The following is a 14,239-nucleotide window of genomic DNA, read 5'->3' on the forward strand; positions in this document are numbered from 1 at the left end:
CAAGTACTAGTTTTCTATAATTTAAAAAATATTACTTGTTTGAAATAAATATTATTAATTTTCTATAAAATATGTTATTAGCACTAGTCAAAGAAATATTTATTTGTATCTAGCAATTTTTTTTCTATGTAGCTGAAGCTAGCAGCCAAAGGCAGCAGCCAAACGCCGAGCGGCCAGGGCCGAACATCATATAGACGTTTCCAGGAAGCACCATTTAATCAAACGTTAAAAATTCCTCGGTTAAAGAATTTTTAACAAACTTTGAAAAATTTGCACAGGGTTTAGTCATTATAATACATAATCGATCATTTGCGACAAGACTTGTAATTTACCAATTGTTATCAATTTTTTAAACTAATTTTTATCGTTTTCGGCGTCCCACGCCTAAACGCAAAGTACGATTTCCTTCAAATTTGGCTGAAAATATTTTTCCGTAACGCACAATCGACTGATCGATTATTCGCGGAAGGATGTGCATTTTCCTAATTGTTATAAATATTTCTTAAATTAATTTCTAACGTTTTTTGTGTCTCACGCCTAAACGCAAAATACGAATTTCACCAAATTTGGCTAAAAATATCTTGTCGTAACGCACAATCGACTGATCGATCATTCGCGGGAGGACGTAAATTAAATTTAAAAATTTATAACAATTAGAAAAATGTACGTCCTCCCGCGAATGATCGATCAGTCAATTGTACGTTACGGAAAGGTATTTCCAGCCAAATTTGGAGGAAATCGTATCTTGCGTTTAAACGTGAGGCGCAAGAAACAATAAAAATTAATTTTTTAAATGTTTATAACAATTAGGAAAATGCACGTCCTTTCGCGAATAATCGATCAGTCGATTGTACGTTACGGAAAGATATTTCCAGTCAAATTTGGAGGAAATCGTACCTTGCGTTTAAGCGTGAGGCGCAAAAAACAATAAAAATTAATTTTTTTAATATTTATAACAATTAAGAAAATGCACGTCCTTTCGCGAATAATCGATCAGTCGATTGTACGTTACGGAAAGATATTTCCAGCCAAATATGGAGAAAATCGTACCATGCGTTTAGACGTGAGGCGCAACAAAGGGTTAAAATTAATTATTTAATTATTTATAACAATTAGGAAAATGCACGTCCGCTCGCGAATAATCGATCAGTCGATTGTACGTTACGGAAAGATATTTCCATCCAAATATGAAGAAAATCGTACCATGCGTTTAGACGTGAGGCGCAAAAAAAGATCAAAATTAATTTTTTAATTATTTATAACAATTAGGAAAATGCACGTCCGCTCGCGAATGATCGATCAGTCGATTGTACGTTACGGAAAGATATTTCCAGCCAAATATGGAGGAAATCGTACCATGCGTTTAGGCGTGAGGCGCAAAAAACGATGAAAATTAATTTTTCAAATGTTTATAACAATTAGGAAAATGCACGTCTGCTCGCGAATAATCGATCAGTCGATTGTACGTTAAGGAAAGATATTTCCAGTCAAATTTGAAGGAAATCGTACCTTGCGTTTAAACGTGAGGCGCAAGAAACAATGAAAATTAATTTTTTAAATGTTTATAACAATTAGGAAAATGCACGTCCTTTCGCGAATAATCGATCAGTCGATTGTACGTTACGGAAAGATATTTCCAGCCAAATATGGAGGAAATCGTACCTTGCGTTTAAACGTGAGGCGCAAAAAACAATGAAAATTAAATTTTTAAATGTTTATAACAATTAGGAAAATGCACGTCCTCTCGCGAGTAATCGATCAGTCGATTGTACGTTACGGAAAGATATTTCCAGCCAAATTTAGAGGAAATCGTATTTTGCGTTTAGGCGTGAGGCGCAAAAAACCATAAAAATTAGTTTAAAAAATTGATAACAAGTGGTAAATTAGAAGTCTTGTCACAAATGATCGATTATGTATTGTAATGATTAAACCCTATTCAAATGTTTCAAGTTTCGTTAAAAATCTTATAACCAGGGAATTTTTAACGTTTGATTCAATGGTGCTCAATGGTGTGTGTGTAATTATATACTTTAAAAGATAGCAATATCGAGAAAAATAATCTAGAATATTGTAATATAAGTATTAAGGTCTGAACCTGCCACTATAATCCACGTGAGGGTTTTTCGTCGAGAGAAAACAGAGACGGACATTCGAAGGGATATTTTCGACATTTCGCCGACGTAATATCTTGCGCGTCGGCAAGCGGAACCGGAAACTAACCGGTAGGACCAAGCTGACGCAAGCTTCCGAGTCGGTGCGCCTGGACCATACCGAGCCCCTTTACTCATCGTGGGATGCGCGGCGCAGTAAGGTAAGTTTCTCGCAGCGACGGAAATGCGCAGTCAGCGTGAATTCGCTCGCCCGCCCGTCCGCGGGGCGTAAATCAGCGTTTCATCGACGAGTTCGAAAGCGAAAGCCGCATATCGACGTCGGCGCGTAAATTATCCGCGCCATTTCGCCCGACCGAGCGGAAAGTTGTGCAGCACTCGGCGACTCGCGAATGGGGATCGTGTACGTTGCACGAGAAAAAAGCTTCCCCCGATTTGCTCGTGATTATGGTTCAACATTTCGAGTAAGAGAAGGAAAACGAGCGTCTCTATAAACTCGAATTTTTTAGGAGAACCCAAATAAAAATCCCGAATTATGAATTTTTGGAAACAAATCGGGTAAGTAAGAAAATAGAAAAAATGTAGTAGTGACGCAAAGTTTTTATGTAAAATAATAATAGAAATCTTCTCTTCCCAACGAGTTTCTTATGCGTTAAAAGACTAGAGGTAAGGTAATATAATTTTTTATATTATTGCGAGACGCGTGGAATCTTTTCATTTTGACGTGCCCTGCATTATTAGATTTTTTTCAGAGTCTGAGATTCCGGCAACTATCGCGAGTTAAATTCTGCAGTCTCAAATACTGCACGAAAAATTGTTTATGACGTGCAAAGGCACAGAGGCAGAGCCGGGCACGGAATTCCCACCAACATATTGATGCCCAGGGAATGAGGAGAATCTGAATCTTTTGAATATAACAGAGGAGGGTAAGGTTGTTGCGCGGGTGATAGCCAACTTGGGAGCGGCGAGCTCGTTTCCGGATACGGCGAATTCCTCTACGGCGAAAAGAAGCGATAAAAATGCTAAGCGCAGCGGAAAGATGAGATGTAGTCTTCTCCCTCCCCGTTCCTTTCCCCCTTTTTTTTCCACCCGCGCCGCGTTATACGGGATGTGTGCGGTAAAGAAGTGTTATAAATTTGAAGATGTAGGTAGGAGCGGATCTGCAAAACGTGGAAAAGTTTCTTTGATCCTGCCGCCCAAAAAATCGGGGATTCCCTTCAAGCTGTCGGATGCCGGCTGGAGTAGCTGGGATTCTTAACTTTAAATCCTTGCGTGTTAGATCTTTAAAACTTGAAGCCATTCGGATTCCAGGATGCTTGGCACTCGACTCCTTCATCTTGTCTATTCTTGTATCTTTAGATTTATATGTATATATATGTATGTATGTATATTTTAGAACATCCTTCAGTTTCTAGATGATTCCAACAATTCGATCTCCCAGTTTTGTAATTTTTTAATTTACTTTTTACCTTCCTTCGAATCTCAGTTTTCTGCAGATCTTTTTATCTACGAATATAGTGCCTGTCATGGCGAGTTAAGGACGCGCGTGACCGTCAATATGTCTGCGCATCGCGTGGCAATATTTCACGACGATGAAAACTGCCATACAACGACAGTCGACAGTGACGAGCGGCATTGACTGATGTTGCCGGAAAGTCGGCGCGACGTCTTTGAGTAAAAAGCTCGGGGGCTGCTGCTTCGTTTACGGAAACGCGCGAGGTCGACTCCGAACCGCAAAAGTTCCCCGGGACTCGCGTGACGCGGCAAGTTGCAAATTGTCGGATTTCGCCAAAATTAGGTCGGTACCGGCGCGGTAAATTGCGAGCAATTTTCTTGACACCTGCGGTTACTTTTTGGACCAGTATATTAGAAACGCGGACAATGGCAAAATATTCTGCGGTTGTTTAACGAATGAATCCTTCTAATGCATTTCATCTCTAATTAGACTATGTTATGCAATATGTTACCACGCAAACGTTTTCATTAAATATATATAATAAATAGAATATATATATATAATAAATATATATAATAATATATGTAATAAATATATATAGTAAATTAATATCTAAGAAATGCGAGATTAAAAAAAATATTAAACTAGTATAATCAGCGTTTGAACAATTTCTGTAATTTTTAATAAATAAAAATCTTTTTGTACGTAATTATAATTAAAATAAGATTGATACGACTATTTAAATATTTCAGAATGCGCTTTTAATATTCTTTTGAGATAATTACAAAATTTTCGCATCACGACAATATAGTTGAGGAGCAACGCGTTTTCTTTTCATGCTAATTTATCCGTTGTCATTCGTTATTATGAAGCTTTCAGACATTTTCTCGAGCTAAATGAAAGACCAGCCCCACTGCGCGCTTTTCCTCGAAGCGTTTCTTTCTTTTATTCATTAAGTGCCGCTTCGCGTAAATTATCAGAGCTTTCGCGGAGCTTTAACGCTTCCGCTCGATTTACCCGCTCACGGCACTTCTTCGAGAAGGCAAATCAGATCGTGTGCAGCAATGGCTATTCTACAATTTGTTTCGTGCAAAAACATAGTTCAATTAAGGAAGAAGTACCTTCCTCGATAAAAGAATTGCACGGAAATAGTTATTGCATGTGTTAGAAACACATTACGTAAAATCGATCACGGCTATGTATTTCCATTAAATAAATTTCTCGATTAATTTTGATGTACTTAAGAAATGTAATAATAATGTAAATACATTTTTTAAGAAATTAAAGAATTTGTTTTATTTGATTAAACAATTAAAATAGAATTAAAAGTTGAAAAATTCTCGATGAATTAAATTAAAATCTTATTAGTGAAAAACATTTTTTGGCTATATTTTTGTCACTGCACGAGTTGTATTTGTTTTTTTTCGTGATTTTCTAAAAAGTCTATCGCAAAATCATGAAAAGCATCCCTCGTTTATTTCTGATGAACAGCATTATATAATTAATAAATTCATTTATAAAAATTATTTTTAAAAATTTTTCTATCTTCCCTTTGCGTTTACTTTTAATTAACAGTCATAAGATATTAAAAAATATTAATTAAAAATTTTTTTATTATTAACCAACGTAACATTAATAAATCACAACAAATTGTACTATGAGCTTTCTTGTAATTACTACGATAGGCAATATTAAATTGTATAGAGAAACTTGATGCCGAATATTGCAAGTTCTGATTTTATGATGGTTGCAGGGATACATGATAATGGAATATTATATATACAATAAATTACAATAGCACAAAATCTCCTCTAATATTATCCTCTATAATGAGTTTCATGGAGCTTAATTAATTATACTGTTAATTTAATTTTGTCTAAATCAAATGTACACTATTAAGATGGACATCGAGAATATTATTCGCTATAATTTTTTAATTATTTGCGATAATTTAGTATAACAGAATTTATTAAAAAATTTTTTTAAGTGACGTACAATTTTTTTATTACACAAAAACATAGTACTTTATGCAAAAATTGTGGAAATGTTTTTATTTTATTCATACTTTAAAATTCATTTATTTTATGATAATATTAATAAGAAATTAATTTGTTCCGCAATTTTTGTAAAGACAATACATTTATAAAATCTAAAAACGTTAAATTGTGAAACTCGATACCAAACCAGCCTTTTGTTTTATTGGTAGCTTGAAATGTCATTGGGGATTTTTTTAATCACATGGCCACAAATTATACGGTTTCCGCGTTTAATTGACGTGATTATCAGGAAAATGTGTTGTCACGTGATCAGGTAGGTTATACATCCCTAGAGTAACGAGCCGCCGCTGTTTTATCGCGACTGATGTCATTTTATCGAATTTTGAAACTGAATTAATAATTTGCGCTAATTAGCGAGAGAAATAGTAGCGTCACTCTCATCAATTTCGGATGTGTTTACTAATACGCTGTTTACAGACACTCTCATTTTCGGTGGTCGCTATTTAAATAATTGATTAATTTAACATTGTCACTTATCCGAATATTTTAATGTTTAATATTAAACCTATGTTCTTTTTATTAATTTTATTAACAACATACACATTTCAAATAATTCACCATGCTTTATAAGCAAGTATGAAATAAATACTCTGATTAAGAAAAAGAGATTTTTTTTACCATCTTGCATTAAAATAGCGATAACATGGATTGACATAATAATAATTAATGTAGAAACAACTAAAAAATAATTTGCGTACCTTTTTTTGTTATTTAGAGAGTGAAATGTCCGTTATGAAAAAAGAAAAGAGGGAAGAAAATACGTGGAAGCATGTACGACTGATTTAACGGACGCTCCTCTAATCTTTTTTTCGCTCGCGAGTAAGTGAATTTCTTTTTTTCTATCTCCCGTTGTTAATTTTTCCCTGATAAAACCGTTGAATTCTAAAATGGAACTGAGAACGATTAATAATGTTCCTTTTACGTTCTCAGTATAATATACCTCAATTTTTAATATGGCACACGTGGAATTAGCCGTACCATTTTTAATAAAGGGACGTCTTCTTTTTTTGTCAGATTAGCATAATTCATCTCGAAATATATATATTATGTGACAGTTGCAAGAATTAAAATATTCTGTCTAAAATATAAAACATGTAGAGTATAAAAATTAATTTCTTTTATAAATTGCAATTTTACATTAATTATTTAAAAAATATTTAATAACCGTACGGCGATATAAAAAAAGGTCGTTCAATTTTTTAACTGACGGATGTGACTCGAGGAAATCGTCACGTTAATCGTTTTATTTATATTTATGCTTTCGGTCGAGCAATTCTTTATTCCGAAACGAACAACACAGTCAATAGTATTCAATAAGACTAGGTAGGTATGCGTCGTTGTGAGCCGGACTGGGATATAGGGCATTGCTGCTTTCGAGATTCTTGCACGTTTTACAGATGGAGCAACGTAAGGGAATGGAGGAAGGAGAGCTGGCGTACCAGCTTGTTTGTTTCGCGGCAGTTTCTTTCGTTTTATCAGCTACAGCTCTCCTTAGCAGTCTGAGTAAGCAGCTGAAACTGACAGCCGGATAACGTCCGCATTTATATGCGCCTACATATGTACTGCGTCCTGTACGTAATATCGGATAAATAATACGACTCTCTCGGATCTTTGTTTGTGTGTCAGAATATCTTTATTATTGCACGAGTGCGGATCTTATTTACGATCGCGTCGCGGTTTTCAAATCGGCATCTGTTCCGTGAGTGACAGTCGGAGTACACGGTTAAGAATGTGCAGTAAAGAGAGAAATAATAAACCTTCAATCTCAGAGAGAACGATCTTTTTAAACGTATAAATAATATTTTTATCACATTACATTAATAAACATAGAATCTATAGACTCTTTTATTTAAAAAAATTCGAATAATTTAAAAAATAAATTTCAAAGTTTTATATTAAAAAAAAACGTTATATATGTATGAACTATAAGGGATGAAAATGTCAAGAATAGATTTGAAATCTCTCTTAAATTTTAAATAAAAATCTCAGGCAGAACTTTAATGAGATAAGATACCAAAAAATTTAATTAAATCTAATTAAATTAAAACTGTTCAACTAATCGATTTTTCATCTTGTCTTCGTTCGCACGAACTGAGTAAGTAACCATCCCTTAGAGAGGTAAGAACATTAGCTTGATATTTTTTAATCTCGAACAAGCTGCAAGGAGCAAACAACGCCGGCACGGGCCATCATGCCTGCCAGGATTTGTACAACATCCTCGGCAAGGACGTTACGTGAGATTCACAAGTGGTGGCTGCTACTATGCCGTAAAGGGTGGGTTTACGACGGGGCAAGGCAGAGACGTGGTTCGGGCAATTTGTGGCGGTGGCTAATTACAAAGATCGTTATGAAAGCGTGGAATAATTTCAAGCGCGCGCACGCGGAAATATTTGTTGAATATTAAATTATTCTTTCATCACGTTGATTCTCGTGCGTAAAATGAAAACAGAGAACGTCTATGATATTCCACTTAAGATACGTATTAAGGTTTATCTGCTGCTTCCTTTCCGCCCCTCAAAATTGTTCTCATCATGGGATTTTAGAATTAATAACGTGTAGAATGGTTTTCATTAGCGTCATCATTTACATGTAATTTTACGCTGCCTTCGTTTAAGTTCTCATTTATACTTTATGATTTATATTTTTGAAACTTGAAACCTTGCTGTTCTGTACCATGTAATTTGGGTCAACTCATACAGCACAGAACATTTCGGTAATATTGCTATAAGTTTGTTTCTGCAATATTACCGACATGTTACAGATATTGTGTTTTATGCTGCATGAGAATAATAATAAAAAAGCTTTAAAATAAAGGCTTTAAAAATAAAATGAAAAATTTTCACAAAAAAGATTTTACATTTACAGATAAAGTGATGTAATACCTTTTAGGAAAACCTTTTATAAATAAAAAAATATATTTTGGATATAATTTGATCAAACAAAATTAATAAAATTCTGTTAATTATGTCTTGTGTCTCTGTCTTTATTGCTCTATTTTATACACATGGCACGTGTTATTTTAATAATTTAATGATAATGTCAATAAATTAATAAACTTGAAAGCTTATTTTTTATAGGAACACGTCTGTGATATTGCAGAATATTTGTAACATTGTAGAGTATTTACGACGTTCGCAGAAATAATAACCCGAGATCGTTCATCTTTTTCCGGTTCATCTTTCACGTAAGCACATCCAAAAAACTGGCAGTCCGTCGCGAAAAGAACGTTGAGGATGTTTCACCGTTTATCAGTCGAGTCTGCTGGCTGGAAAATGCGTCCAAGGCGATGAGGTCGCGAGGCTGTGCGAGATCAACGAGCGGAATCGACGAGCGCGTATTTGTGTCGTAAATTCACGGGCTAACGCGGCTTGACGGCTCGTTAATGGCTGACGCGCACGCGGTTGGGTGAAGCTCGGTTTACATCATAGCCAATAAAGAGAAAGAAATCGACTGCGCTAGATTATTTGTTTGCTCTTATTATAAAAGGGGAACCGTGTAACAATTATCTAACATCGCTCAAATGTTAACGAACAGCAAGTAATTACGAGAGAAGCTAAACTTACATTAGCGTGGTGGAACTTTGCGCGAAAGTAGGGGTTTCAGGTTCGCTTGTTTAACATATAAGGAAATAAGCGAATAAGTAACGAAGAGAAACGCCTCAAGGTATTCGTGCTTGTAAGCCGTACGTCGTGACTACGCGAAACCAATTTGAAAGACAGCTAGATAAAGTGAATTAGTTTACTATTATTACTATCCTTTCGCGAGCTTTTGTTACGAAAAGAGAGCGAAGTCAACTCACTATTTCTATGACTTCATTGTGGTTCCGTGTATAAATTCGGTATAACATTGCTTTTCTAGATTTCAAGTGATTTTTCTCCCTTAAAAAAACTTTCTTTACGACAAAATTGTGCTGCGTTTGCACCCAGTAAAAATTTTTTATATAAAAACACATATGAATAAATTAATATATACATATACATATAACAAATTTGTTCATATATTTTTATACTAGTTTCTTTCTTTTTATAAAATTTCTGTTTGGTATAAAAAAAAATAACAGTTGTACTAAAAAAACAATTAATTAAGAAGGTAATTTTCAAATTTTTTTTTATCACAAAAAGTTAAATATGAAGCTATGTATAACCATATATGTATATTTATGATTTAAGAAATATGATTAGCAATTTTTTCTTATTTTTCATGTTTAACTTTATGTAAAAGAGATAATGCAAAATTATCTTTCTGGTTTTTGTCTCTTTCATATTTTTTTTTTGTAGCAAATAAAAATTATACAAAAAAGAAGCTAATACAAACATATATGGATATAAATACTTCGTATATAATTATATATATTTACATATTTTTGTACAAAAATTTCTCTACCTCAATCTTTAATGCGATTGTTTTCCGCGACTATTTATCTAAAATATCTAAATCCTCAAACGCATTGTTAATATGCAATTATTATGCTGTATTAGTGTAGCTAAAATCAACTGTATCCCAGATCTTGAGGAATGCAATAGAGATCGAGATAATGATCGGGTTCTACATTCCGGGATTACAACCGTACAAACGAGACTCGAGAGGATCGCGCGATACACGAGTACATCTAGAACAGAGTGGCAGGGCGTTCCAATGAAACCCCCGGACAAATCGGTTGATCCATTGATCGCGATATCGTTCCAACGGTCGTTGCAGGCGCGGGCTGTTTCGCGGCAGCGTGCACGCGAACAAAGACAAACGGCGCTTACTCGCGTCATATAATAATTTCCAATTACCGCGAATTAACGGCGGTCCATACATTTCGCGCTGTCGCGCGGGCGACGCGAACCCGCGCGCGCCTGTTTGCACCGTGTTTCTAGTACGCGCGCCGAAATACATCATCTTGAGTTACAAATGACGGTAATTATCCGTACGGAAGCGAAGCTGGTTTCGAGAGCCTGTGTTCATTATTACGATAAAATTAACACAGTTCGCGAAATACACGCTATCGACGCGATAATCGGCGCGCGCGTAGACGTAGCCGCGGAAGAAGCTTAGGCGCCCCAGCAACGTTTTCTCGAAACTGGGACGCAAACGGAAAAAAAATCAGTTTTCAAAAGGGTCCGAGGGAAACGTTTGTCGTTCCACGAGCTGAAATATTTCGATCCTTTTAATCTCTTTTCGGACACACGTATATAAATTTAAAGCTAGAAGCGTGTTGATCTTTTAAATGCATTTATCTTTTGAATCGCCCTGCAGATTTTTCAGATTAGAGATAACTTCATGCGTTAACGTGCAATCCTTGAATTGCCGATATAAAAAAGTGCAAATCGCGTGAAACAATCCGTTAAAACGCGAACAATCTCGTCGCCCGGGTTTTGATAAAAACCCGAACGCGTCCGTCCGCTTTCAATCGGTTCCAGCGTTTTTTTTTTATATTTTTATTTTTTCCAGATAAATAAATTACAATCGCCACTCTCAATCTGTTTCAATCGCGCGAAATTGACGAGCAGTGTACATTTCGATCTGTCATATCCGAGACGTACGATCGTATCGATTATTCCGGTAAACTACGTCAAGCTCTGGCACCTGCGTCGAATAATTCATTGATGCATTACGATAGGGCGTTAAAAATGCAAGCACGTCATGTAATATAAATATCCGACGGTGGTGTACTATATTAGCAAGCGTTTATCGATTTTTTTTTGCGCGACGGAAGCGTGTCGTAAAGTGCGTGTTAGCGATAATAGTGTACACATATAATTATTGAATAATGCACGTAATGAACTTGTAATAAGCCGGCTCATTTGCAATTTCGTGACATTAGCGCCCATCAGAACGATAAATTATGTTTTAAGCAGCCCTCGGTGACAACGTAATCAACGAACGGTTTATTCGTTCGAATTCGTTGCTCTATACGTGCACCCGTATGTGTTCGCCGTACATAACGGGTGAACAGCATAAAACCCGCGGCAGTCGCGCAATTCCCGCAATTCCCGTCACGTAGCGGCTCGCAAATAGTTAATTAACTTAAGGTTAACGATTTATCCGCTCCACCCGTATAACAACCATAGCAAAGACGCGTGCTGGAAATACAAGGCGAATGGAGGGAAAAGATACAGTTATGTATCTTTTTTTTTCCTAATTTTTCTTTTTTCTTTTCGAAGAAGTGAAATTTCACGCATCGTAAATCTTCGCGGAGAGTATTCGAGGGAAAATTCGTGCGTATTCAAGAATCTTAAAGCTCGAGGATTTTAAAAATCACGAGACTCCGGTACAAAATATTTCAAATGTCTATGATATCGAGATACTCAAGTATCCGGAAATCCAAAGAGTTCTCGAGAGACGGACAGCGTATCAGAGTCAAAAAGATTTTCCCTCGATAAAATAATGCGATTATGTTCGTTTGAAAACACATTTAACTTTAATTTAATGATAGTAAAAAAATGTAAATAAAATCTTTATATAAGTCTTGGACGGCCTGCGATTCCTTGGCTAAAATGCGTTTTTAATTTAAGAGAATCGCTCTGAGAATCGATAATGTAATTTCATGTGAAACTTTCACATTTCACACGTGAATAATTTTTTCTCTGCAACACTGTTTACAGAAAAAAGATTATACATGTATGAGAGGTGAAAAGTTTTATGTGGAATTACATAATCGATCCCCTGGGTTAAAATTTCATCTAGTAAAAGTTCACCTGTAGAGATCTTCTCGCTGATTTTAATTGACGATCCTCTCTTATATTTTATGGGTTAAAAAAATTTTTTAATTACTTATTATTATTTTTTGAATTTTTTTTATAAAATACTTCTGCGGTATGTAATATAAACTGAGTTTGAAAGTAATATATCACTTGTATCATCTTTATTATTATTTTTTGTGATATCGATAGTTACTTTTTTTTCTATCAGTGACTGTAACGTCATTACAGTAAACGTTAAACGAATTTTTTTGTTATTTTATAAACGTACATTATAGTTAATCAAAATCAATATAGATTTTGTATTAAACTGATCAAATAGTGACGCAGATAATTCCAGGCTAAAAAAAAAGTCAAAATTTCAATTAAAAAATAACAAATCGTTATTTTGTCAAAATAACGGGTTTTATAAAGTTCCTAATCATAAATATAAAATTATCAATATACAATAATAATAAGCTATTCGATAAATGTTTAAAACATAAAGATATTATTATTCATTAAGATCAGCTGCAGACTGAATAGATAATCTTATTTCTAGCTTCATTATTAAATATAATTTAAAAATACACGCGCTCAAATTTTTTTGCTTTTATTTTCACCTTTACTTTTTTCCTTTTTTAATTCAGAAATACTAAAAAAATATTTTAAAAAAATAGATGTAAACAGTCTCGTATAAATTCGTGGCCGAGTATTTCGCGGTGTTTCATCTCTAAAAATCTTCTTCGCGGCTGACAGCGACGTCCTGTTAATGAACAACAGCGCGCTGTGTATTGTCGCACGATAAACCGGGATTAATCGCGAGCTCGCAGTAATATCCGGCTTGATGGACTTACTTCGCCGTGGATTTTCAGCGCTCTCCCCCCTTAATTCGTTAAAACATGACCGGTGCCGAGCAGCACCGCTGACGAAGTACTCGTAAACCAGGAATAGCCTGCGCTTGACGACAGGCTGAATTTAGAACGAGAATCTCGTGCCGCTTCCTCCGCCCCCCCCCCCCCTCCTAACCCCGGTATCTTGCTTCACGTTCCACAACTTCCAAAGTTTCCCTCTCCTCGTTCTCCCCCTTCCCCTACGTATCCTGTACAAAATACAGCCCAGAATTTTCTTTTACTTACAACCTGTAAGAAAGTGTCCCCGCGCTTCATCAGAACTCCATCAATCATTTTACAAGGCCCAACCGATTTGATAACGCTTCGCGGGCGAACTTTCGTAAGAAATAGCGAAAGGATATGGAATTCGAGTTTGTCTTACTTAAATTCCTTCCTTCGTCCAATATAAGAGTAAGATACGCTTTTTCTCAGCTTCGTACTACGTGCAATGCGTAATACTTGTGGATTACAATTTTTGCATTCTCGCTTATACAATGTATTACAACGCTTTTACAACGTATTACAATGTATTACAACGCTTATTTATATTGATCACGCAATACGATTCTTCGATTGTTCCCCTACCAACTTTTCTTCGTTTTAACGTCGATGATGTCGCATTTCAGCTTGTTATTTGCTCGAGAAAACCGTCTCAAAGAGGCTGTCTCAGATTCGACAACTATTATCTATTTATCTGTCTTCCTATTTCTTTCCTTTCGCTCTTTGAAGTACCCTCACCCCGCCTTTGCCTCACTCCTCCTCTCAGTTATCTCTCACGATTTTATTAAGACCCCGCGCCATTCTCCCATGAAAGTGCCGCCGTTATCAGATTAATTGTTCAGCCTTGGCACGTCGGTGCGATTTGTTCGGCTCATTTCCGCCTCACGTGTCAACAAGCGAAGGGGATTACTGTCGCAGGAATCCATTTGTAGGAATAATAACGGGAATATGGGTATCTGTGTGAAGCGGAGACCTGATGTATGTACAAAGTCGGAGATCAAACAACGATTTTTAGCCTCGGTTTGATACATTATTGCGCTTATCTAAATTTAATCGTCAT

General features: G+C 35.7%; 1 protein-coding gene across 1 annotated transcript in view; it reads left to right on the plus strand.

The window, feature by feature from the left end:
* The first annotated feature begins 6,768 nt into the window (after window positions 1–6,768).
* Window positions 6,769–14,239, plus strand: part of LOC118644380 (cytochrome P450 6k1-like) — a 57,238-nt gene continuing 49,767 nt past the window's right edge. Inside the window, exon 1 of the mRNA XM_036282838.1 lies at window positions 6,769–7,192. The gene's annotated coding sequence lies outside the window, so the exon portion shown is untranslated. The remainder of the gene's footprint in view (window positions 7,193–14,239) is intronic.

Source organism: Monomorium pharaonis, chromosome 2, assembly GCF_013373865.1.
Source record: "Monomorium pharaonis isolate MP-MQ-018 chromosome 2, ASM1337386v2, whole genome shotgun sequence".
NCBI lineage: Eukaryota > Metazoa > Arthropoda > Insecta > Hymenoptera > Formicidae > Monomorium > Monomorium pharaonis.